The following is a 25,615-nucleotide window of genomic DNA, read 5'->3' as shown; positions in this document are numbered from 1 at the left end:
CTTATCTCAACCCTTGAGCCCTTTTCATCATATTTTCTTGCCCTTTCCCTTTGAGGAGAGGGAGTGAGAGAGCAGTTGTGGTGGAGATCATCTTCCCAGCTGAGTAAAACCACCACACTTCAATAAAATTCAGAAAGATTATGTCTACCACCTTCCCTTCAACCATCAAGGTTAGCATCCATATTGCAGTTCTGCTGCTTCCGTTGCTGAGTAATCTGTCTTGATACTCCTCAGACTGCTCCTGGTTGTACCACTGGTGACCACACCAAACAAAAATAGCAGATAATAGTGAGTGGGTTGTACGAGGCTTAGTCGTCTCTCAGTGACATTCCTGATATCTGCCCATGGTAAGTAGCACACTTCTTTCAAGAATGGGTAGATCAACAAATGAGTGCCTCCATAGCCCTCAGAAGAGAGTTGCTTGCTACTACCATGTCTCACCTTTTCCTAGTTGTGCTGGTTGTTATGCACACAGAAGATTGAGCTTCCTCACTCAGCTCCAGCCTCTCTCCAGATGTGACAAGTCTTTTTTCATCAGTCCACAGAGGGCTGCAGGGGCACCTCAGGCTTCAGGGGAAGTCTCTTCTGCCTGCTGTTCCCTGACATTGTAAGCTTCCATTCTTCTGTGTTATTGGCCTTCCTCAACTCTTTGTGTGCTCATAAGGGAGTTTTTAGCTTCCTGGCTGTGGGCCTACTACAGACTGTGCTTGGAACCAGCTATCTAAATCACCAAGCAGGCACATCCCACAGCAGGGTGGGGGATGGCAGCATACAGGGGGCTCCTGAGCCAGGAAAGCCCCAGGGTTGTGCAGAGGCCCACTCAGGACCAGCAGCTCATGTGAGAATGGCTGAGGAGGCAAGGACAGGGCCAGAAGCAACAGCAGTCACCCCGGTCTCCAACAAAAGGCCAATCCTAGGGCGTGTGAGGAACCATACTTGTCAAACAGGGTGTGGCACGGAAGTTCACAGGGCAGTTTCCATGGGGGGGGGAGTGTGGGGGGGTGGCAGCATGGGTGCTGACACTCTGCCACTTCAAATGGTGGTGGTAACCTGCTTGCATGCTTGCAAGTCTTATGAGGAAAACAAGTCTAATGAGGAGCGGCTGAGGAAACTGGGGTTGTTTAGCCTGGAGAAGAGAAGGCTCAAGAGACATTCTTGTTCTCTCCAATAGCCTGAAAGGAAATTTTGGGGAACTGAGGGCCTCAAACTGTGCCAGGGGAGGCTTAGTTTGGAAATTAGGAGACATTTCTTCTCAGGAAGAGTAGTCAGGCATTGGAACAGGTTGCCCAGGGAGGTGGTGGAGTCTCCGTCCCTTGGGGTGTTTAAGTAAAGGTTGGACATGGTGCTTAGGGGTTTAGTGGGTAATATTGGTGGTAGGGGAATGGTTGGACCAGATGATCTTGGAGGTCTTTTCCAATCTTAATGATTCTGTGATTCAAGGTCTCCTCTCTCTGGTGAGCAGTGATAGGACCCAAGGTAACATCATGAAGCTGTGACAGAGAAGGGTCAAGATAGAAGTTAGGACAAAATGTTCTTCACCTAGAGGGTGGTTGCACACTGAAACAGGCTCCCCAGGGAAGTGGTCATGGCCCTGAGTCTACTGAAGTTCAAGAAGCATTTCGACAATGCTCACGGAGACATACATTTTGATTTGGGGCTTGAGGTTTTGCCTCTCCTGGCTTCACAATGAGGCCCCAGGTACTCCTTGCAGCTCTGGACTTGAAGGGCTGCATCCACCATCCAAAGTTCAGTCTGAATAGATGGCACTATCCTAGCATGGGTATAGCTGATCCAGTATCTACTGTGGAAGCAGTTCTGTGGTATGTTACCAGCATATCCAAGCCTGTTACAGTGATCCAAATTTGACTAAGGCTCCTTTCTTTGCTCTGTTCTTTATTAGTCTTCTGTGGAAGCTGCTGTGCAAACTACTGAATCTGTTGTCTACTTCTTTCAGCTGCTCTCCAGGCTAGGCTTTTACATGGGGCTCTCCAGAGCATCAGCTAAAGGGATAATTTACTCCCTGATGAGAGGGTGTGTAGTGGGTTTACATGGCAAGGTTTTGGTAGCAGCGGGCCATAGGGGTGGTTTCTTTGAGAAGGATCTAGAAGCTGCCCCATGTTTGGTAAGGGCCACACTGCTGACCAGAGCCGAGCCAATAAGCGATGTTGTTTTGTGCCTCTGTGAGAGCATATTTAAGACAGGGGAAAAAAATGCTGCACCACACAGCATCTGGGAGAGTGAGAGGAGTGAGGAACAGCCTTGCAGGCACCAAGGTCAGTGAAGAAGGAGGGGGAGAGGTGCTCCAGGCGGTGTGCTCCAGCAGAAGTCCCCTGCGGTCTGTGGTGAGGACCATGGTGAAGCGGGATGTCCCCCTGCAGCCCATGGAGACCATGGTGGAGCAGGTGGCACTGCACAGACTGAGGCTGCGGCCTGTGGAAGACCCCTGCCGGAGCAGATTCCAGGCCGGACCTGTAGCCCGTGGAGAGGAGACCATGCAGGAGCAGGTGACCTAGCAGGATCTGCTGCCCGTGGGGGACCCAGGTTGGAGCAGTTTGCTCCTGATAGATGGACCCCATGGTACGGACCCATATCTGGAGCAGCTCCTGAAGAGCTGCTGCCTGTGGGAAGCCCATGCCGGAGCAGTTCATCAAGGACTGCATCCCGTGGGTGGGACCCCACAGCACAGGGGACGAGAGTGACCGAGAAGGAGCGGCAGAGAAGAAGCGCTGTAGACTGACCATAACCCCTATTGCCCCATTCCCCTGCGCCGCTTGGGGGGAGGAGGTGGAAGAGGGTGGATGGAGGGGTTAGGTGCTTTTGGTTTCTTTCCTTTGTTTCTCACTTCTCTAGCTTGTTAGTAATAAGCAATAAATCTTACTATCTCCCTATGCCGAGTCTGTTTTGCCCATTACAATAATTACTGCATGATCTTCTTGTCCTTATCTCAACCTTTGAGCCCTTTTTATTGTATTTTCTCCCCATTCCTCTTTGAGGAGGGGGAGTGAGAGAGCGGCTGTGGTGGAGCTCGGCTGCCCACTCAAGCAGAACCATGACAGGGTCCCAAAGTAGCAGCCAAAGCAAAGCAGTTGCAGCAAAGTCTTCAGGCACCCTAGCAATAGCAGAAGATCATTGTCCATTAAAAGTCTCTAGAGTACCTTGGGTCCTCATCCTTTTGGCTCCCCTAACCACATTTTTACCTGACAGCAGCATGTACCCTCAGTTTCCTCACTGGGTTCTCAGATATTCTCCAATTACTTTGATGCTTGTTCCCAGAAGGTCCAGAAGCTCACAAAGCAGAACCCAGAAACTCTTGTGCAAACTTCTATGTCTGTTAGCTGTACTGAAATGACCAAAAAGGAGGAGCCTGCCTCCACCATTGACAGGAGCTGTGCAGCACAATGTAGGAGAAATCCATCCAATGTCCACCTGATGCTGCATGAATGCAGGATTCTCAACATCTGAAGCGACATATGATTGATACTTTAACTATATTCCTCTTCTTATTTTGTCTTATTGAAACAGCTGTTTATAAAGTCAGTTGTTGGATCTTTCTTTTTGAGATCCAGAAAGAACCACACATCGTCCCTCTCTCCCTCTTTCACTTCACCTGCTGCAAAACAGTTTACCACCATGTGACGTGCTTTCCTTTGTTGATGACAATCAGTGCTGTAGACAAAATATGCACTGAATCACATCAATCATTGTCATTATAGAAAGCTATGGAATTCCTTCCAGGTTAAATTCAGTTTTGAGCAAAGTCTCCAGTTTCTGATCAAAAATAAATTATTCAAGGGTTTTGTTGTTCTTATGTAAAATTGGTCTTTTCCCAAAAATACATTTTCTGTAATAAAACAAGCAAATGAATGACAAAAACAAAACAAACCCCACAGATTTCAGAGTTTTGACATGATTAATAACATCCATGTTAAGAATGAAGAATATATGAAGAATATGAAGAATGAAGAATAGCAACTGGCACACTAAAGGTTCCTGAAAGACTTCAAAAACTATATAACATTACTGTTACATTACCTAGTACAGTTTTTTTTTTTTTTTTTTTTTTTTTTTTTGTGAGGCAATGCTATGGTCCTCATGTAGAGTGGGCAGTGTTCAGCTAATGAGGTAGATGTTTATTGGTACTGTTATTATTGTTATACTTATTATTGCATCACAACTTGCACAGAGGAGCCCAGACAAACTGGAAAGCATAGTTCTCACTAGAGCTTTGACTATGTTTATAATTACCTGGACTAACAACATTAAACTAAACATTTCCAGAAATAGTATCAAAAATATAAAATGTCCTGAGAAATCTGAGTTTGAGATAGCTTTTTAAAGCTGGATTGTATTATGTATTTCTAGATAGCTTCTAACAACCCATTCTTCAGATGGAAAAAAAATAATAATAACAATAAAGCATCAGCTTATTCAAAAACACCATGCATTATTTTATTAGATTGACATTATATATACATGTACATGTATATATATTACTGGGTCAAATTTATTCTTTGTTTGAGTGCATAATAGAATATAGGTTAGTATGTGCATTATATGGGAGAAAAATATTGCATTATGGACATTAAGTTGACAGTAGCCATGACAGGGCCTTTTTTGAAACCATAAATTTTGCAGGTGCAAATAGATGTAGGCAGTTTTATGACAACCATTATTTATATGCATATTCATGGAATTTAGTCATTTATACAGCTGAATGCACCTGTAAGCCAGGTACTTAGATACCGAAGTCAGATTAACTCTGTCTATGAATATCTTCACCCATAATTATTATCAAAAATGGAACTAGAAGTAAAAAATAAATGAATAAAATATATATATATGTTTGGTTTAGCTTCTAGATACATATGTGGAAACAGAACAGATGCAAATAAGGATGACAGTCCTAAGCTAGTCTGTCCCAATATCCAGAAATAAGGCATATAAGCTATGTATCATATATAACAAAGACTAAAACTTTCCTTATTGAAAAAGAAATACAGGTTGTTTGTCTGTGGAAAATAAATGGCTTTATATACAAAACAATGATACTATAGAGCTGCTGAATTGTATTATTTTAAGGAAAATAAAATATATAAAGTACTATGTAATTATTTTGTTATGTTTTATTACATTTGATCCTATAATGCCATTTAAATCGGGCCATTTAAATCGGGCACTACCGCCATTTCACAGCCACTTGCCGTGGCAATTGGCTCCGGGGCAGACGCATTCTGCAGCGGAGTGGGGGATCAGGCCGGGCAGGACTATTTTTTCTGGCATCGAGCCTACTTGAGGGAGGTGCCAGGACCCGGCAGCCCTCATGAGGGAGGCTGACAAGGCGCAGGAGGAGCCAGCAGCGCCCCCTCCCCTCGGCTGTTCAAAAGCGTAGGGAGCGCAAGCAACCAGGAGCGCGGCGAACAGGGCAGGCAAACAGGGCGTGGCATGTCAGAAGGGAGTGGCGTGGCAGTTCGTGCAGGCAGGGCAGAGCGTTCCCTCCTGCCCATACAAACAACTCCTCTAACGGCAGTCTCCCTTTAGCTAGGCAGCAATGGTCTCCACCAGGCACGGTGCTCTCTCCAGGAAGTCAGTACACACCCAGACCGACTGCCTGTCCAAAAATGCAGCAGTTCAGGTCACTGGATGCGGGGAGTGTCTGAGCCTGTTGCTGCCATCGGCAGGAGGCAGAGAGACTGTGTGCGTGAGGTGCGAGCAGGTGGAAGACCTGGTCCGCATGGTGGCAGAACTCAAGGAGGAGGTGGAGAGGTTGAGGGCTATCAGGGTGTGCGAGCGGGAGATAGACTGGTGGAGCAACTCCCTGCAGGGCCTCAAGGAGAGGTACCGGGGTGAGACACCCCAAATGGGGGTGGACCCCCTGACCTGTCACTGTCGGGCAGAGGGAAGGGACCTCGGAGTTAGAATCATAGAATCATAGAATATCCTGAGTTGGAAGGGACCCTTAAGGATCATCAAGTCCAACTCTTGACACCGCACAGGTCTACCCAAAAGTTCAGACCATGTGACTAAGTGCACAGTCCAATCTCTTCTTAAATTCAGACAGGCTCAGTGCAGTGACCACTTCCCTGGGGAGCCTGTTCCAGTGTGCAACCACCCTCTCTGTGAAGAACCCCCTCCTGACGTCAAGCCTAAATTTCCCCTGCCTCAGCTTAACCCCGTTCCCGCGGGTCCTGTCACTGGTGTTAATGGAGAAAAGGTCTCCTGCCTCTCGACACCCCCGTACGAGGAAGTTGTAGACTGTGATGAGGTCTCCCCTCAGCCTCCTCTTCTCCAGGCTGAACAGGCCCAGTGACCTCAGCCGTTCTTTGTACGTCTTCCCCTCCAGGCCTTTCACCATCTTCATAGCCCTCCTCTGGACACTTTCCAACAGTTTCATGTCCTTTTTATACTGTGGTGCCCAGAACTGCACACAGTACTTGAGGTGAGGCCACACCAGTGCAGAGTAGAGCGGGACAATCACCTCCCTTGACCTACTAGCGATGCCGTGCTTGATGCACCCCAGGACACGGTTGGCCCTCCTGGCTGCCAGGGCACACTGCTGGCTCATATTCAACTTGCTGTCTACCACGACCCCCAGATCCCTCTCTTCTAGGCTGCTCTCCAGCGTCTCATCGCCCAGTCTGTACGTGCAGCCAGGGTTTCCCCGTCCCAGGTGCAGGACCCGGCACTTGCTGTTATTGAACTTCATGCGGTTGGTGATCGCCCAGCTCTCCAACCTATCCAGATCCCTCTGCAAGGCCTTTCCACCCTCATTGGAGTCCACAACTCCTCCAAGTTTGGTGTCATCAGCAAACTTGCTCAAAATACCTTCCATTCCTACATCCAGATCTTTTATAAAAATATTGAAAAGTACCAGCCCTAAAATGGAGCCTTGAGGGACCCCACTGGTGACCGCCCGCCAGCCTGATGCAGCCCCGTTTACCATAACCCTTTGGGCCCTGCCCGTTAGCCAATTGCTCACCCATCGTATGATGCTTTTATTTAGCTGTATGGTGGACATTTTGTCCAGTAGGATCCTATGGGAAACCGTGTTAAAAGCCTTGCTGAAGTCCAAAAAAATCACATCAGCTGGTTTCCCTTGGTCCACCATACGGGTGATCTTATCATAAAAGGAAATCAGGTTAGTTAGGCAGGACCTACCCTTCACAAACCCATGCTGGCTGGGACCAATGACTGCTTTGTCCCCCAGGTGCGCCTCAATAAGTTCAAGAACCATCTTCTCCATGATTTTACCAGGCACTGACGTGAGACTGACAGGCCTGTAATTGCTAGGGTCTTCTTTCTGACCCTTCTTGAAAATCGGCACAACATTTGCCAGCTTCCAGTCTACCGGGACCTCTCCAAATTCCCAGGATCATTGAAAAATAATTGAGAGAGGTTCCGCGATGACGTCCGCCAGCTCTTTCAGCACCCGGGGATGAATCCCATCCGGACCCATGGACTTGTAGGGATCCAGGTGGAGTAGCAAATCCCGCACACGTTCAGGATCGGTTGGGAGTTTGTCATCCCCACCGTCCCGGTCCTCCAGCTCAGGGCACCCTGGGTCCCGAAGCCCATCATCGGCATTGAAGACAGAGGCAAAGAAGGCGTTAAGCGTCTCTGCTTTGCCTATGTCATTGTCTGTGAGGAGACCTTCCCTATCAAGGAGCGGCCCTATGTATTCTTTAGTTCTCCTTTTTCCATTCACATATCTAAAAAAAACCTTTTTATTTTCTCTCACAGACACAGCCAGCTTCAACTCTAGGTGTGCTTTGGCCACACGAACTTTCTCCCTACAAACACGAACAGCATCCCTGTATTCTTTCCATGACACCTGGCCCTCCTTCCAGTAGCGAAACACTCTCTGTTTCCGCCTAATCTCCATTAGAATGTTCCTGGTCAGCCACGCCGGCCTCCTGCCCCACCTGCCTGACTTGTGATATTTAGGAATTGCCTGATCTTGTGCTTCTAGGAGGCATCGCTGAAAGAATGACCAGCACTGGTCATTCAGTTGAGGAGGAATGGAGACAGGTCCCTGCTCGACCTCGCAGGCGATGCCCTCCCCTTCTGGCTCCGCCTTCCCAGGTGCCCTTAAACACAGATTTGAGGCCCTGAAGCTTGAGAGACCTGTGGGTGAGGATGAGGTAGGAAGCCTACCCAGGAGGATGCCTAGGGCAAGGAAGTCAACTCCACGCCTCAGGACTGCCTCCACCAAGAAAGAAAGAAGGGTGATTGTTGTGGGCGACTCCCTTCTCAGGGGAACAGAGGGACCTATTTGTCGGCCTGACCCTACCCTTCAGGAATTCAGCTGCCTCCCTGGGGCCAGGGTCAGGGATGTTGCCAGGAAGCTTCCCAACCTGGTTCACCCCTCTGACTATTATCCTCTTTTGATAGTCCAGGATGGCAGTGACTACGTTGAAGAAAGAAGCCTCAAGGCTATCAAACGGGACTTTAGGGAGCTGGGACAATTAGTGGAGGGAGCAGGAGTACAGGTGGTGTTTTCATCTATCCCTATGGTGGCAGGGAGGGGTACAGAGAGGACACGGAAAGCCCACCTGTTAAACACGTGGCTCAGGGGTTGGTGGCAGCACAGAAATTTTGATTTTTTTGACCATGGGACACTTTACTCGGCATCTGGCCTGATGGCCGCAGATGGGTCCCTATCTCTAAGATGGGTCCCTATCTCTAAAACGGATCCTAGCCCAGGAGCTGGCAGGGCTCATTGAGAGGGCTTTAAACTAGGTAAGAAGGGGGATGGGGCTGAAACAAGGCTTGTTGGAGCTGTGCCAGGGGGAACAATGGCAAGGCCAGGGGATAAGGCAGTGGCCCAGCTGAAGTGCATCTACACTAATGCACGCAGCATGGGTAACAAACAGGAGGAGCTGGAAGCCATCATGCAGCAGGCAGGCTACTACTTGGTTGCCATCACGGAGATGTGGTGGGACCACTCTCATGACTGGAGTGCTGCAATGCCTGGCTATAAGCTCTTCAGAAGGGACAGGCAGCACAGAAAGGGGGGTGGTGTGGCTCTCTATATTAGGGAATCTTTTGATGTTGTAGAACTCGAGGCTGGGAATGATAAGGTTGAGTCCCTGTGGGTTAGGATTGGTGGGAGGGCCAACAAGGGAAGCATCCTGGTCGGGCTCTGTTATAGACCGCTGAACCAGGACGAGGAGATGGATGAGGAGTTCTATAGACAGCTGACAGAAGTTGCAAAATCATCGGTGCTTGTTTTCGTGGGGGTGTTCAACTTCCCTGACATATCCTGGAAACACAACACAGCCCAGAGAAAGCAATCTAGGAGGTTTCTGGAGAGTGTGGAAGATAGCTTCCTGATGCAGCTGTTTAGTGAGCCTACTAGGGGTGGAGCCCCACTAGACCTTATGTTCACAAACAGAGAAGGACTGGTGGGAGATGTGGTGGTCGGAAGCTGTCTTGGACAGAGTGACCACGAAATGGTAGAGTTCTCTATTCTTGGCAAGGCCAGGAAGGGGACCAGTAAAACTGCTATATTGGACTTCCGGAGGGCTGACTTTGAGCTGCTCAGGACACTGGTTGGCTGAGTCCCTTGGGAGGCGGTTCTGAAGGGCAGAGGAATCCTGGAAGGCTGGGCACTCTTCAAGAAGGAAATCTTAATGGCACAGGAGTGGTCCGTCCCCACGTGCCCAAAGACAAGCCAGTGTGGAAGTAGACCGGCCTGGCTCAACAGATAGTTGCAGCTTGAGCTTAGGACAAAAAAGAGGGTTATAATCTTTGGAAAAAAGGGTGGGCCACTGAGGAGGACTATAAGGATGTTACGAGGCTGTGCAGGGACAAAATAAGAAAGGCCAAATCTCATCTGGAGTTCAATCTGTCTACAGCCATTAAAGACTACAAAAAATCTTTTTACAAATACATCGACACAAAATGGAGCACTAAGGAGAATTGCATGCTTTATTGGATGCGGGGGGAAACCTAGTTACAAAAGGTGAGGAAAAGGCTGAGGTGCTTAATGCCTTCTTTGCCTCATTCTTTAGTGGCAATACCAGTTGCTCTCTGGATACCCAGTACCCTGAGATGGTGGAAGGGAATGGGGAGCAGAATGTGGCCTTTGCTATCCATGAGAAAATGGTTGGCGACCTGGTACGGCACTTGGATGTGCACAAGTCGATGGGGCCAAATGGAATCCACCCGAGGGTACTGAGAGAACTGGAGGAGGAGCTGGCCAAGCCACTGTCCATCATTTATCAGCAGTCCTGGCTATCGGGGGAGGTCCCAGTTGACTGGTGGCTAGCAAACGTGATGCCCATCTACAAGAAGGGCCGGAGGGCAGACCCGGGAAACTACAGGCAGTCAGTTTGACTTCAGTGCCAGGGAAGCTCATGGAGCAGATTATCTTGAGTGTCATCACGTGGCACTTACAGGGCAAGCAGGCGATCAGGCCCAGTCAGCATGGGTTTATGAAAGGCTGGTCCTGCTTGACGAACCTGATCTCCTATGACAAAGTGATGCGCTTGGTGGATGAGGGAAAGGCTGTGGATGTGGTCTACCTTGACTTCAGTAAGGCTTTTGACACCATTTCTCACAACATTCTCCTCAAGAAACTGGCTGCTCATGGTTTGGATTAGCGTACGCTTCGTTGGGTTAGAAACTGGCTGGATAGCTGGGCCCAAAGAGTTGTGGTAAATGGAGTCAAATCCAGTTGGAGGCCAGTCACTAGTGGTGTCCCCCAGGGCTCGGTGCTGGGGCCAGTCCTCTTTAATATCTTTATCAATGATCTGGATGAGGGAATCGAGTGAACCCTCAATAAGTTTGCAGATGACACCAAGTTAGGTGCGTGTGTCGATCTGCTTGAGGGCAGGAAAGCTCTGCAGGAGGATCTGGATAGGCTGGACTGATGGGCTGAGATCAACTGCATGAAGTTCAACAAGGCCAAGTGCCGGGTCCTGCACCTGGGGCACAACAACCCCAAGCAGAGCTACAGGCTGGGAGATGAGTGGTTGGAAAGCTGCCTTGTGGAGAAGGACCTGGGAGTATTGGTTGATAGTCAGCTGAATATGAGCCAGCAGTGTGCTCAGGTGGCCAAGAAGGCTAACGGCATCCTGGCTTGTATAAGAAGCAGTGTGGCTAGCAGGGCTAGGGAAGTGATTGTCCTTGGCTCTGGTGAGACCGCACCCTGAGTACTGTGTCTAGTTTTGGGCCCCTCACTACAAGAAGGACATGGAGGTACTCAAGCAAATCCGGAGAAGGGCAATCAAGGTGGTGAGGGGTCTAGAGAACAAGTCTTACGAGGAACGGCTGAGGGAGCTGGGCTTGTTCAGCCTGGAAAAGAGGAGGCTCAGGGGCGACCTTATCACACTCTACAGGTACCTTAAAGGAGGCTGTAGCAAGGTGGGGATTGGTCTGTTCTCCCATGTGCCTGGTGACATGATGAGGGGGAATGGGCTAAAGTTGTGCCAGGGGAAGTTTAGGTTGGATGTTAGGAAGAACTTCTTTACCAAAAGGGTTGTTAGGCATTGGAACGACCTGCCCAGGGAAGTGGTGGAGTCACCATCCCTGGAGGTCTTTAAAAGACATTTAGATGTAGAGCTTAGTGATATGGTTTAGTGGAGGACTTGTTAGTGTTAGGTCAGAGGTTGGACTCGATGATCTTGAGGTCTCTTCCAACCTAGAAATTCTGTGATTCTGTGATTCTGTGGTAATTATAGCATAGCTTAGAATTCATTTTGGCTTCCATAGTTTTAAGGCCTTGGACCTCAGTTTTTGCCTGATCTTTGCTTAAGTGGCCCAGACTTCACACACCTAACTTTCTGAAATTTTTGCAGCCAGATCTTCTGAACCTTAGTGGCTAGGAGAAGCCTTAGTATGCCCAGCTTTAGCCATTTAAAAGTTTGACAGTTCCTTTAAGAAGGATGTCAATGGACAGTGAAGTGTGTTTTTAACAAACCGCTCAACGTAAAATTGGTGAGGCTGAAATGGACTCAGAATGTCTGTTGTTTTACTTGACTTCAATAGGAGCTTTAGGCAACTGATTGAATATTCAAAAAAGACAAATGCTATTCATAAGAATTTAGGCATAATTTAAAATAATCCCTCTGGTCAAAAAAGACATGGGTTTACCTTGAAGATGATTCATGGCTGGAACCTAATTTTGTGCATTCCAAGTATTTGTCTGGAGGAAAGGTAGCTCTTCTCTCCAGGCTAATCTTAGCATATACATTTATGACCAGAATACCATTATTCATGGATGGCTTCCTGGAAGGCTTCCTGACAGCAAGTTTCAGGTGCTTTGGTTAGATTTCTAGAGTCCAGTAAGCTGAACCTAGGATCTTTTTCAAATATATAGTTGCAGATTTTTAATATCTGTCACTCTGAAAGCCTACTTCTGAAAGTAAAGTGGTAATGCATCACATGATTTAGTTCTTCAGACTCTTTGTTCACTCATAAAGTATGACAAAAGTTGTAGATGTAGCCTGAACATTTATGTACACCGCAGCATTTTAACCATTTATGTGACGATCACTTCTATCAACCAGCTACATTTACATTCTCCAGTGTATGGATGTTACCAATAATGCTTTGCTTAAGTAAGAAAAAGTCTTAAAAAATCTGCTGCATATTGTAAACTAGTAAGTAGAGTGAACCAAACAACCGTGGAAAAGTGCTGAAATATTTATAGAATATATGTTAATTAATCTGTGCTTCATCACAAGCAATTATGTACTCATCTAAGTTGTATCTCCATTCTGCATGTTCAAATTAAAAAATATTAGTTCCACTTTAAGAGAAGCTAATTTCTATAGATCCACTGTTTGCAACGTACCTGGTTAAGAAAACAGATTTAGGAAACAAATAAACAGACACTTTATTTGTGGAAGCTGCTGTAAAACTTTACAGTAATTAATGTTTCATATTTTTGAGCTACTTATCATAATTGTTGTAGATAAGAAAGATCACATAGCGAAGAACAAGAGTGAGACAACATAATTCTAATTAAACCACTAATGCACATGATTTATTCTATTTCAAGGACAATGAGCAGGTTCAGGTTCAATCTGCCAATAGAATTCAGTGAATGATACTGAATCTTAGTCACAGTAGAGTATAAATTCCTTGAGTAGTAGCTGTATTACCTGTGCTGCTTTCTCTTCCTCCACTAAGTGCTAGCCCAAAAGGGAAAAGGAAGAAACTGAGAACTCTGTACATGTATATTTTTGATGTATGCAACATATATTAAATTCTGTTTGATTTTAGCAAGACTAAACTTATACTTTTATATTACAGATCTCATTTGATTATAGGATACAATAGCTCTACTGTTTGTTAAATTCCCTAACATTAATGAAAGAGCTGATGGTCTTAAATTCTTTTCTCCTTACTTTTCAAGTGTCAGTGGAGACAGTACATTATAGGGTAGGAACTGGACTGAGTAGCCAAAGCAGTCTTCCTAACCCTATATCCTGCAGTACATTTAGGGAGATGTATCAGAACAGCTCTGATCACTGAGGCAATCAGCTCCAGTACAGGCACAATCTGCAGCAGAGTGGGGAATTAGGGTAGGGTTTCCTGGGCCAGGAAAAACCCCAGGGGAGTGATGACAACCACCCGGAACGAGCAGTTCGCAAAAAAGCATCTGACGAAGCATGGAGAGGGCCAGAAGCAATGGCAGACACCCCACAACACACATACACCAAGGTGGGCATCAGTGTGAGGCATGGCAGTCAGGGAATGGTGTAGCATTTGTGTGGGAGGGCACCCCTCCAAAGAAGGGATGTTCACTGACCAAGTGGGAAACTTGAAGTACACATAACCCAGCTGTTTAGTGACCACTTGCACTGGTCAAGGGCACTAATCCTACCTGACCCTCAAGGCAGAATGGTGGCCACTCAGAGCAAAGTCTGCAGCTCCAGCTCAGGGATTTGCACTATCTACCCCAGCTCTGGCTGATGCCTCCACCCAGATGGAGCTGCTGAAGGAAGAGGCTGCAGTTCAGACCTTAGTCTGAAGAAAGTGCCCAGACCTTCCTTCTGTGGAAGGGACGGGTGGCAGACTTGTCTGCAAAAGGTGTGTCCAGGTGGAGGACCTCCTGCGTCAGGTGTTTGAGCTGCAGAAGGTGGTGATATGGCTGTATAACATCAAGGAAGCTGGAGAGGAATCACAGAGCCATGGAATATCCTGAGTTGGAAGGGACCCAGAAGGATTACCAAGTCCAGCTCCTGGCTCCACACAGGACCACCCAAAAAATCAAACCATATGTCTGAGAGCATTGTACAAATGCTTCTTGAATTCCACCAGGCTTGGTGCTATATCTACTTTCCTGGGGAGCCTGTTCGAGTGCCCAACTCTCCAGCTGAAGAACCTTTTCCTAATATACAACCTGAACCTCCCCAATGAAGGTTCATACTATTCCCCTGTGTCCTATCACTGTTCACCAGAGAGAAGAAATTATTACCTGCCCCTCCACTCCCCCTCATGAAGGAGATGTAGACTGTTATGAGCTTTCTCTCTCTCTATTTCTCTCTCTCTCTCTCTCTTTTTTTTTTTTTTTTTTTTTTTTAACAATTTAGGAGAACAATACTTCAGAAATATTTCAGTCGCTGAATTCCCGCAGTACTACAGAGTGTTATGGTTGAAATGTACTTTATTTCTTTCTTTTTCCAAGGAACAATAAAATTTTTGTTGTGACCATGTTTAAGCTAAGCGCTATTGATCTGTTAAAGGTGATGTTAAATTTTTGTTGATTATGAAATAATTTGTCACCAATGAGTTTGTAGTAGCTCTCCAACTGCATATCTTTGATTTCCATTAATGTTCTTAGACTGTCTCAATGACACTTGTGGTCTTATTCCATATTGATTGCTTTTGTCCTGTGTCCTAACAATAGCTGCTGGTATTTTAAATATTGGAAGCTAAGGAAACATGAGACTCAACTGATTAATTTCAAAAGAACTTCTGTACAACTAAAATAAATTCATTTTAGACGGTGTCCTATTTGTGGGAAAAAAAAAAAAAAAAGAAAAGAAAAAAAAAAGAAAAGAAAAAAAAAAAGTTTGTTTATGTTGCAGGTTTTTCACTGCCGACAGCATAAAATACATGAACCATGCCTTATATTGGGACCCTGTTGCTTTCATTATATAGCCATCGTAAGATGTCCTGATAAAAAAGTCATGTTGTATATTTTTCAAGTATAACATTTGAATTTCTAAACTGGCCACCAACAGCCATGCAGTTTCTGCATGGATGGTTAGTGCAGGAGGATATAAAACTGATGGGAAATCCAATTTGCTGTCAAAAAGTTCAAGGCATCTTGGGGAACGTTTAATGCAAACCTTGCTAATTTTACATACACATTACTGTAACTCCTCCCTAAAAATGCTGTTACTAATGTTCTAATGACTAAAATGGATTATGATATCTAAAAGAGCGTCTTTGCTCCTATCATCTAAATTTGAAGTGAGGGTGCTTTGAAGTTTTGTTAAAAGACCATACTTGCTCAAGGTTTCTATCACCACCCAGTAGTGATAATCTAGGTTACCTGTCTGTATCAATGTTATATATTATTTATCCAAACACATGCTTAAATAATCCTCACCAAAATTACATGCTTATTTAGGGGTGGAAGAGGTTTAGAGCATCGTCAAGGAATCCTAGAGGAAAGCATTACTTTTTTTTTTTCTCTCCTATCTATTTCTCCTACCTGTTTCTCATGTCTCTCCTTACTTTTGGATAAATAGGGATGAAAATTATTATTTAGTGATTGATAGAAAGGTTGATATTTAAGAAAAATGTGCACTTCCTGAAGCTTATTCTCAAGAAACATGTGAACCACAACCTTTAAAATATAGATGAATTGGTCCGGTCATAGGTCGAGGTCTTAGGAGAGTCTTTCTTACTAAATCAACTGATTAAGACTTTTTTTTTTTTTTTCCTTTTCTGTCAGAATATTCACTTGTTCTTGTCTTGGGAAAGCAGAAGCTTCATCCATTCATTAGGTTCTAGTTATCTTCCTAAATAAGTGTACTATATATATATGTGCATGTATGTTTTTTTATTATTATTATTATTTTTCACTGCTTCTAAATCTGAGTGAAAATAAAAATAAAAATAAAAATAAATAAATAAATAAATAAATAACACTGCCTTTTAATAAAAATAAACATATGCATAATATTTTCAAGATGGGAAGGATACCATGAGTAAAGTGAGGAGGTAAAGTTCCCAAAATTCAAACAGTTTGAGAGTTCTAAGAGTCTCACAACAAGAGATAGCAACAACAGAACGTTGTATGAAATTCCAGAACCTAAAATATATATAAATAATAATAATAAAAATCACATTTCTGATTTCTTTTTTGGTAATTAAATGTCTGACTAAAGAAGAAGAAAAAAAAAAAAAAAAAAGAGAGAGTGATGATGCCAGGAAACCTTTATGCCTGAACTCTAACAGTTTTAAATTCTCTGTAAATGAAAGAAAGAAATTACTGTTGTACAGCTTTAGTGGTTCACAGTACAACACAAGCAGTTCTTGGTGTGTTACTTTAGATATAGTTTTATATAGTTTTCTCTCTCCTTTTATTATATAGGAAGACTGGTCTCAGAGTTAAGCTTCTTAAATAAAGCAGTGTAACCATCCATCAAATTTTGCTCAAGCTGTCACTAGAAATTCCATTGGGATATAAAAATGTTTCCACAATACCAGAAACACAGCAATCATGCCAAATATATATATATATATATATAATCTGCTAGTATTTAGAAAACATTGTTCCATAGAAGATTCTGATAATTTGTTTGACATCCCTCTAAATATAAATCAGCACTGAATGCACAATGCCATTTCAGTTCTATTTGCATTCCATCCTTGTGATAGAAAGAAAGCCTAGGTTTGAATGACAATTAAGATTTTTAATGTTGGTGTAAAGTAAAGATACCACTCAAAATTATTTTTATAAGCTTATCAACCAGGAATGCCCTGCTATAACATTCTGAAAGGCCAAGACAACACTTAGAAGCAAAAAGTAAAAGAAAGGAAAAGAAAGTATCAAGTATGGACTGATTAAGACACTCAAATAAACCTGAATTGTTGCCAGATTTACTAGGTTTTTTAAGTGGCATTAAAACTATTAATTTTTATGTTGGTTATTTAAAATATATCATTTTAACAAATACAGTCCTTGAACCACTTTCCTTCCTAATTAGAAATCTCTAAATATCCTTCTAACTAAAAGTTGTGGGGAAGAAGGGAGCCTAAACCATATTGATCTACATGTCACTGTTAATTATGTCAAATTCAACAGAAAACAGGAGGGTTGATCATCATTTTGTGTGGCATATAGATGGACTACAGAAGATGTAGCCTGAATTTTTCTTAAGGCATGAAAAACCTTGGCTTTGAGCCTGGATAACTTCAGTAGTTATCATATTCCTCTGATCAGAATGTACAAAAAAAGGATGATGATAAAATCCTTAGTAATACATTAATTAATCCAGAGGTTATCCCTTTCTTTAACAATCCCCTCTAGCACTGCCTCTGTCTGAATTTTAAATATAATGATCTTGGAGTCTGACCTGAATCACATATTTTAAACACAGTATATCCTGAATAACATATAGTATTGATGTGCATTAATGTTTAAAATAAAGCAGATAATGCTTAGGGTCATGGAACTCATCTTCATAGATATATTGGTATTGCATAAATGTTAGTTGAAGACTGCAAAACCCAGACAGAAGAGCAGCCTGTTCTAACTCTGAGATGCTCTGATACTGTTAGCCTGAATCAAATATAAGTGATCATTGCCCTGCAGTTTTAGATATACTTGAGCATTTACCCTGTAGGCTTGAATGGCATGTTCGGTTACATTTATTCATTATTCTGGTCATCTGAAATAAGAAATATATCATTATATACGTATATAAAGATGAAGACTTGGAATTTACATTTTCATTGGGGGTGCCTGTATCAAGGATGTCACCAATAGACTTCCAAGTCTTGTTCAGTCCACTGACTATTATCTGCTTCTGTTGTTTCATGTCAGCACCAGTCTGAGGAGTATCAAGAAGGATAACAGGGCCCTGGGAGCAGTAGTAAGGGACTCTGGAGCACAGGTAGTTTTTTTCATTTAATTAATTAAATGTTAATTCATTTTTCACCAGTCCTCCAGAATATCTTGAGGGAGCATGTCAAAATAATGGTCCAGACTCTTCAGTGGTGCTCAGTGATAGGATAAGAAGCAACGGGCACAAAGGAAGTTCCATCTGAATATGAGGAAAAACTTCTTCATTGTGAGGAGCATTGTGATGGAGCATTGGAACAGTTTGCCCAGAGTTGCTGTGGAGTTTCCTACCCTGGAAATATTTAGAACATGCCTGGACATGATCCTATGCGATGTGCTCTAGCTGACTCTTCTTGAGCAGGGAGGTTGGATGAAATGATCTCCAGAGTCCCTTCCATCTTTAAACATTCTGTGATTCTGTGAATATAATTTCAAGGGGTTTTGTTTGGTTTTTTTTTTTTTTGAAGAGTATCTGTAAGGAGAGAGTATCTACTTCCTTAAGGTTATTTGATCAAGGACCTTGTAAAAATGGGATAATAAGGAAATGGGAAAAGCAAAACATACAGGGCACAGACCTGGCAATGGAGACAACATCAAGAAACAAACTAGGACAGTTATATAAATTGATAAGGGTGGAGTGTGAGAATATTTATTTCAATAAGATCATCTGAGAGAAAATCATATAGAAGTGGTTTGAGAAGGAAAATGGGAGGCAATAAACAAAACATACAAAGTCATAGACCTGGAAAACACAGTGGAGACAATGATAATAAACATACTGTCGGTCACATTTGTTGATGGTCTATCAAGAACTTGTAGGAATCGTTTCAGAGAGTGACAACTTGGATTTTGCAGCTGATCAGGATACCAGCATAAACATCAAGTACTGACTGGACTGTACTATCCACATCCATGAAAGAATGTGTAAGAGGATAGGGTGCAAGGAGGAACAAAGAGGGGGTTAGGTATGAAAAGGTATAAAAGACACTGGTCATGTGTAAAATGGGAATGCTGATTATGCTTGCCTGTCTGATATGTGTGCTGATCAATGCAGTCAGTCTTATCTTCTTATCCTGTATCTTCTTATTAAATCCTTCCTCAACCACCTCTCTGTGTAGTCATCTTACATGTGTTTATGACCTGAAAGACTGAGTGACAGCTTCTATGGGGAATCAGCATGAGTCAATTTGGGGCCAGCTACTGGAGTCAGACCAGGGGTGTGGGCATCTCTGACCTGAGGTGTCATATACTGATGCCAGTGTGGTCTTTTAGTCACAGCCACTTAAGCAGGAACAGTGTGTGTCCCCAAACCAGCTACTGGGGTGCTTGGAGTGTGTGAGGGGTTCAATACTGGCAGCTCAAGTGGGGCTGTGGGTCACAGCTCATATGCCTGGTGCCAGCTGCTGAGTGGATGAGTATATGTTTCTTCCCCAAACCAGTGTGCATAAGGGTTGTGTGTGCATTTTCTGGCAAACCTCATACTGGAGCAGCCAGTGAGTAGGAGACTTGTGGGGCAGGTGTCAGGGGCCAGGATTCAGGCAGGTGTGCTGGACAGGCAGAGGGGCACCTCCAAGTGTGCATGTACTGGTGGGCCTGGAGGAGAGGGGTGTGTGCTTGTACCAGGGAGCTGCTGTTTGTGCCATCCCAAGAAGAGGAGAGGACCTAACTGTCAGTGATTTATGGTAAGTCTTGTGGGCAAACCAGGCATTGCCTGGTTTGTGGCAGACTGTAACTGGCTGTGTCAGAAGCCTCTGCTTGTGTCATTTGTATGTGTGCCAATGCATGTGTCTGGGATAGGTGCTCAGCTTCTCTGCTGGTTGAACCTGAAAATGGGAAGGTAGCACCCATATCCATTGGCCCGTAGCAGAGATGCTGGGTTTGGAATGGATTCTAGTATCTAGGAGGAAATCCTCAGGCCTTGGACCTGCTGGAGGTAGCATCCACTTATAACTTCTATTAACAGTTTTTGTCCAGCTTTTTTTGTTTGTTTGTTTTTTTCTCCTTAATGACCTTTTTTCCATATATGAAACAAATACTGAGCTTAAATGATATAGTAAAAGTGGATGCTCTAAGACAGTTCTTTTTGTTTGGTATATGCACCATGTATTTTTAATATGCCAGTTGAAGTAAAAACAATACCTATATTAAAAAAAATATATATATATATATCACTTTCTCTTCTGTGAAATGAATTTAGAGATTAGAAAGTTTCTCTGTGCAAGAAAATCTTCCCACATTTGGCCAAAATAGCACATGGCTTCAAATGATTTCAAGGAGTCCAAAACACTGCTAATTCTCAGAATAAACTGGAAACTTATTTTTACTTTTTCATGATTTGCTCCTACAGGAACCAAAAGGGAGTACTGGTGATGTAGAAGTTTCCTGGTTGTTTTCTATCATTACTGAGCAATTTCATCCTGACCTCTTTTTTTTTCTTTTTTTTTTTTTTTTTTTGTGTGTGTGGGTGTGTGTGTGTGTGCAGTTTCTTTTCCTCAACCCCTTCAAAAAAAGGTTGAAAAATGAAGAGCTGCCATAAATTAAGGCACGCTGAAACAATCTTTTTGTAGCAGCTCATTATGGTTATGTATGTTATTTAACAATTAGCAATTCTTATATAACAAAATACTTTCTGACTTCACCAGAAGACAAGGAACTGCATCTATTTAGACTAAACGTACATCAGTTGTTATCATAAAATTTTGAAGTTTTGTAATCCAGTTTTAGTTTTTGAGGCTATTTTATTAGACCTGTATAATTACAGTACCAAATAGGATTTTGTTGTTCATGGTGTTTTTGTTCATTTGTTTCTTTTAAGTGAATAACTGCATTCAAACAAAAGTAAAGACATTTCATAAATAATTGCAGTAGACAGTGCAGAGATTCTAATAACTCAAAAATACAGAGAAAAAAAATGGACTGACAATGTGCTCAGAGAAGACAGCCTCTCTTGCGAGTATCTGACAAATGAAATATGTTTCCAAGTTTTTATCCTATTCCACATCATTTTCAGTTTATTTTACTACAAAGACATATAAACAAACAAAATAACATTTTCTCCTTTACTCTCTGTTCTAATAAAACCTTACACTTCATGGTATTTTTGGAAGCCTAAGTAAAAAGAAAGAAGACAGATGCACTCCAAAGTTCAAACCACCTGAGGTTCCTTCTTAAAAATACTGTGGTTCACTTAACCAATTTTAGTGAGTGTGCAAACAAGGGAGAAACTTAGTTTTGGTTATTCATTATGATCTTTGACATTATGTTGGCAGTTATCATGTAACATATGGAGTCCAGTCCTTCACTGATCTAGGTAGCAAACATGAAAAATTACCAAGTTTCAGACTGTCATCTGGGAAGGGAGAGAGAGGTCATCCTGTGTTTTATGTTACAGTAGACTTCTATAAACCTAACAATTACAGAATGAAAATTCTTGTCTATATTAAGATCTGGTACTTATGTGAGCCAAAATTAATTAAATTTCAGAGAAGCCTAGCTAATTAAGAGTGTTGTTATTTGCAAAAGAGGGGAAAGAATAGTATGGGACAGTATATGTGATAGGTTAATATTTGCTAATGGTCTAATAAAAGCAACAACACTCATAATGTGTTAGATTAAAGTGGGTGTTTAATCATAAAGCATTCTGCTGTAAAATTTATGAGGTTAAAATGTGTTAATTCCAAACATTGTGATATATTTTCAAAATTGAGTTCTGGTAACATTGTAGCCTTTTGATGCTACCAGTGAAGAGGTGATGAAAATAATATATTAAGCCAATTAAAAAAAAACATTGAAATGTATTATAGCACATGTAAACCTGCTGCCTAAACCAGAATATATAAATTAGATGGACTGCAAGAACAAAAAAAAAAAAAAGGCATTTTTAATTATTTTTTCAAAGGTTAGTTTTCTGACATCTGTCATTCATCTTGATCTTGAAGAAAACAAGGGAAACCTAATAAAGAGAGAAGATTTTCACTAAACATACCCAGGATGTGTGTTCACTTGAATCTTCTATTTCTAGTCTTCTAACTTTCTAAAGAATGTGGTTCAACAGGGAAGAAAACATTTATTATTATTTTTTTTTTTTTTTCAGAGAAAATACATACAGAGAAATGGGAAGAAAAGCTTTGTTTGGAAGGCTCCAAAGATATATACAAAGGTAGTTACCTTTCATCCAACATAGCACCAAAATTGTTTTCTAGTTATGTCAAGGAATTTACCATTCACACATTTGCTATGTGACTACTGGCTAAATCAGAAATCAGTGATATCAACAATAAACATGAGAATTCAGGTGACACCTCACCTGAGTCATGACGAATATATGACATATCTATATGGGAGATGGGTCTAAGGCAATATGTCATTGCAAACCCAGACAGCACATGACATTTTATGAAAGCTGAGGTGAAGGTAGCTGTGGAGCTAGAACTACTGGGACCTATGAGGAACATCGGAACAGTGTTGGTCTATTAGTGACAGGAACCTGAGAAACCTGGAAAATAGCATGGGTTTAATAATCTATTTAGTTCCTAAAGAGACTGAATGACACACTTGCACTTCTAGAGTTTCACCATAATCAGTACAGTCATTCAAACCCCGCCTCAAATGAGCATTCATAAGAGTACATACATGTATGAATATTAGAAGAAAAGGAAAAGCAAACAAACAAATACAAAAAACAATACAACAGCAAAAAAGCTGAGGCGTACATTTTGGAATCCATTCTGTCCATCCTATTGTGTCTCATTTCTACTGCTGTTAGAGTGAAATTTGTTTGAAGTACTGGTAGGGTGTATTGGTAAAATAGTTCATGTCTGAAACTGACAATTTTATGCCACTCTTAGTTAACTCTGTACAGCCTTACCTTTTCCAAAAGTTTGAAAGCCGTGAGTTTGAACTTGTGTTTGTGAGGAAAGATACACCAAGACTAAGACATGTAACAGGCAATTTAAGTCTTTGCAATTCTTAGCAGCCTTCAGCATTCTGGAGAATATACTCAAATATAGCAGAAAAAGGAGGAATTGATATGGATAAAAGTACATCAATGAGCAAAGTTTGTGGAAACATTAAAAATTAATTAATGATACTTTTTAATGTTCTTCTTCATTATAGCTGGGTGAAATAATGTTATGTCTGATACACAGTTTGGTGTTGTATGGGTACACAAAATAATCTTATAAAATAAATAAATAATTAAACAGATAAATAAAAGATAGAAAAAGCATGCCACAAGCTAATGGTATCTCATTTTTAAAGTCTTGGCTTGATGGAGATGTACTATTTTACCATTTTTAGTTTTGGTAGTTTTAGAAAAATTGTGTTTCTTTAAATCTTTCTTTGGATATCTTTCCTTTTGCAGACTTTGCAAAGAAGCAAATTATGTAAGAACTCATTAGGATCAATGAAGATTCCAGTTCATTTCTAATTAGTTCCTCACAGGAACAAAATTACTTGAACACAGTATTTTAGTGAAAACACTGGGTGGTTTTATCTCTACAAAGCAAATATAATAAAATATAATTATATAATAAAGTTAGACCAATTTCCTAAAGCATATGTAAATCAGAGAAGTAAAGAAATAGGAATATTCCTTTCCTGCTTCCCTTATTCTCATTTGAATCTTAAGTGTACAGAATATTTTGAATCACTGAAAGTAAGTTATACATGTTATTGAAGAAGAAAAAGAAAAAAAAAAAAAAGGAAAAGGAAGATGACAAATAATGGAGAAGAAAAACAAACAAACAAACAAAAATAATAATTAAAAAAAAACAACAACAACAATCAACCCAAATATATCAAAAATCCTCATGCATTCAAATGACATGCAAACAGGGGAGAGATTAAAAAAAAATATAGATTCAAGCCTACTATAAATTTGGAGGTTTTATTTATTAGTGCACTTATCTAGAGAACAATTAAATAAATACTCTTTTTTTCTTGTTTTCTTTTGTATTTTGTAATATTTGATTGAAATAGCAAAGGTGAAATGATATGTTCATAGAAAACAAAACAAAACAAACAAAAAGTAATAATAATGGGGCTTGTTTACATGATTATTTATTTTTCTATTTTTCCATAAAGTGTAAGTTACAAAAAATGCAATCTTATAAGTATGAATAAACAAATTCAATAAAATTTTCTTAGTGCTTTATAAGGGGAGACTATTGCTAACATTAGGATATATTTAATCTCTTTGAAAAAAAAAAAAAAAAACTTAGATTTTGTCTATTGAAGTATAACAAAATATAAATAAATAAATAAATAAAAGATGGGGGCAGAAAATCTACTGACCTGTGATTTGACTGCTGGATCAAAAAAGACTCATCTCAGCTAGAAACAGCAAGTCTGGGATTGTGACACCAAACTTGGAGCACACAAATACACTGCTGTGGTTGAGAAACTTGCTACTAATCTCCTTTTTTCACTGGTGTTACTCAAAGACTGAAGTGAAGGCTGCTGGCCTACAAAACAGTTGTGAAGCCATGTAAGTGTTGCTGCCATGCCAGCAGTAGTAGCAAGCAGAGATAGAGGACTGGCAGAGAACACACAACCTTGGGAACAACCTGTATGGGGACCCTTAAGGAAACTAACTCCTCCTTTCTGATTTCAGAGTGGGTGTTTCTTCCAGTTACTTTTGGGCCAATATGCTCTGAAATTACTGTTTAACCAATGAATCAGACTTGCAGGAATTTGTTTTGTTATGTAAATTTGTTAAGTGTTTAGCTATTTATTATTTGAAATCAATAAATAGCAATATTGTCAAGAATCTATGTTTCCTGGGTTTGGTGCCTCATAATACCTTTTTAGGGTGATTAAGCATACTAACCAGTGAACTGACTGCCTCATTCTGTCTTTATTATGGTAAGTGCTGAAAGTATGGGGAAGAAAATCTTGGGATATCATGACACTTACATTAACATATACAAGATATAATGGATCTAACGAACAGCAACATTTACAGTTTTTATTTTTAGTTTGCTGACAGTTGCTAGAAAAAGTTCCAAAATCAGTTGTCTATTTATGACAGATTCCATTGGATTATTTTGCTGTTTCAGAGAAGACAAATCCTTGACAATAATAACACAGCTTTAATTAATTAAATGTAATTACCTGTATAAGATCATTCTAATATATGTGGATAAACCACTGACAGATTTTGTATGTAATTTGAATAACCCATTAAATAAGAATAAAAAATAATAATCTGGTTGCAGTTTACAAAATTGTCAAGGTCAATGATATGACTTCTATTGACTTCAAAAACATTTCAGGATAGTTTGTATTATACCAGTGATGCGTATTATTTTGTTCTAGGCTTTGCTATTATTCTCTGTCTTATTTCATCTGCTTATAATTTAAATGAATAATATCAATGTGTGTCTATTTAAAGATATATTGAGGGCAATTACTAGTTCCATTGTAGCTGTTGGCAATGAGAGATAAAAGACATCAAAGGCTGAATTTAACTTTCTCAGTGTTTTCTTTCACAGTGTAGCTTGCAGTGAAGGATAGTCAGGCTTTTGACATTGTGAACATGAAGATTCACTCATTTTTCAGTTGGACTTTTGGTTCCTTAAGGCTTTA

General features: G+C 41.5%; 1 long non-coding RNA gene across 1 annotated transcript; it reads right to left on the bottom strand.

Annotated features, from left to right (window-relative positions):
• Positions 1-14,510: 14,510 nt before the first annotated feature.
• LOC311440018 lies at positions 14,511-24,626 on the bottom strand. The gene is made up of 4 exons (XR_014695157.1): positions 24,323-24,626; positions 22,014-22,061; positions 19,054-19,168; positions 14,511-14,961 (listed from the first exon to the last, which is right to left on the bottom strand). It is a non-coding gene; the product is annotated as an uncharacterized lncRNA (long non-coding RNA).
• Positions 24,627-25,615: the final 989 nt, after the last annotated feature.

This window comes from Aythya ferina (genome assembly GCF_964211825.1).
Source record: "Aythya ferina genome assembly, chromosome: 1".
Taxonomy (NCBI): Eukaryota; Metazoa; Chordata; class Aves; order Anseriformes; family Anatidae; genus Aythya; species Aythya ferina.
This window is presented reverse-complemented; position numbering and strand designations above follow the sequence as displayed.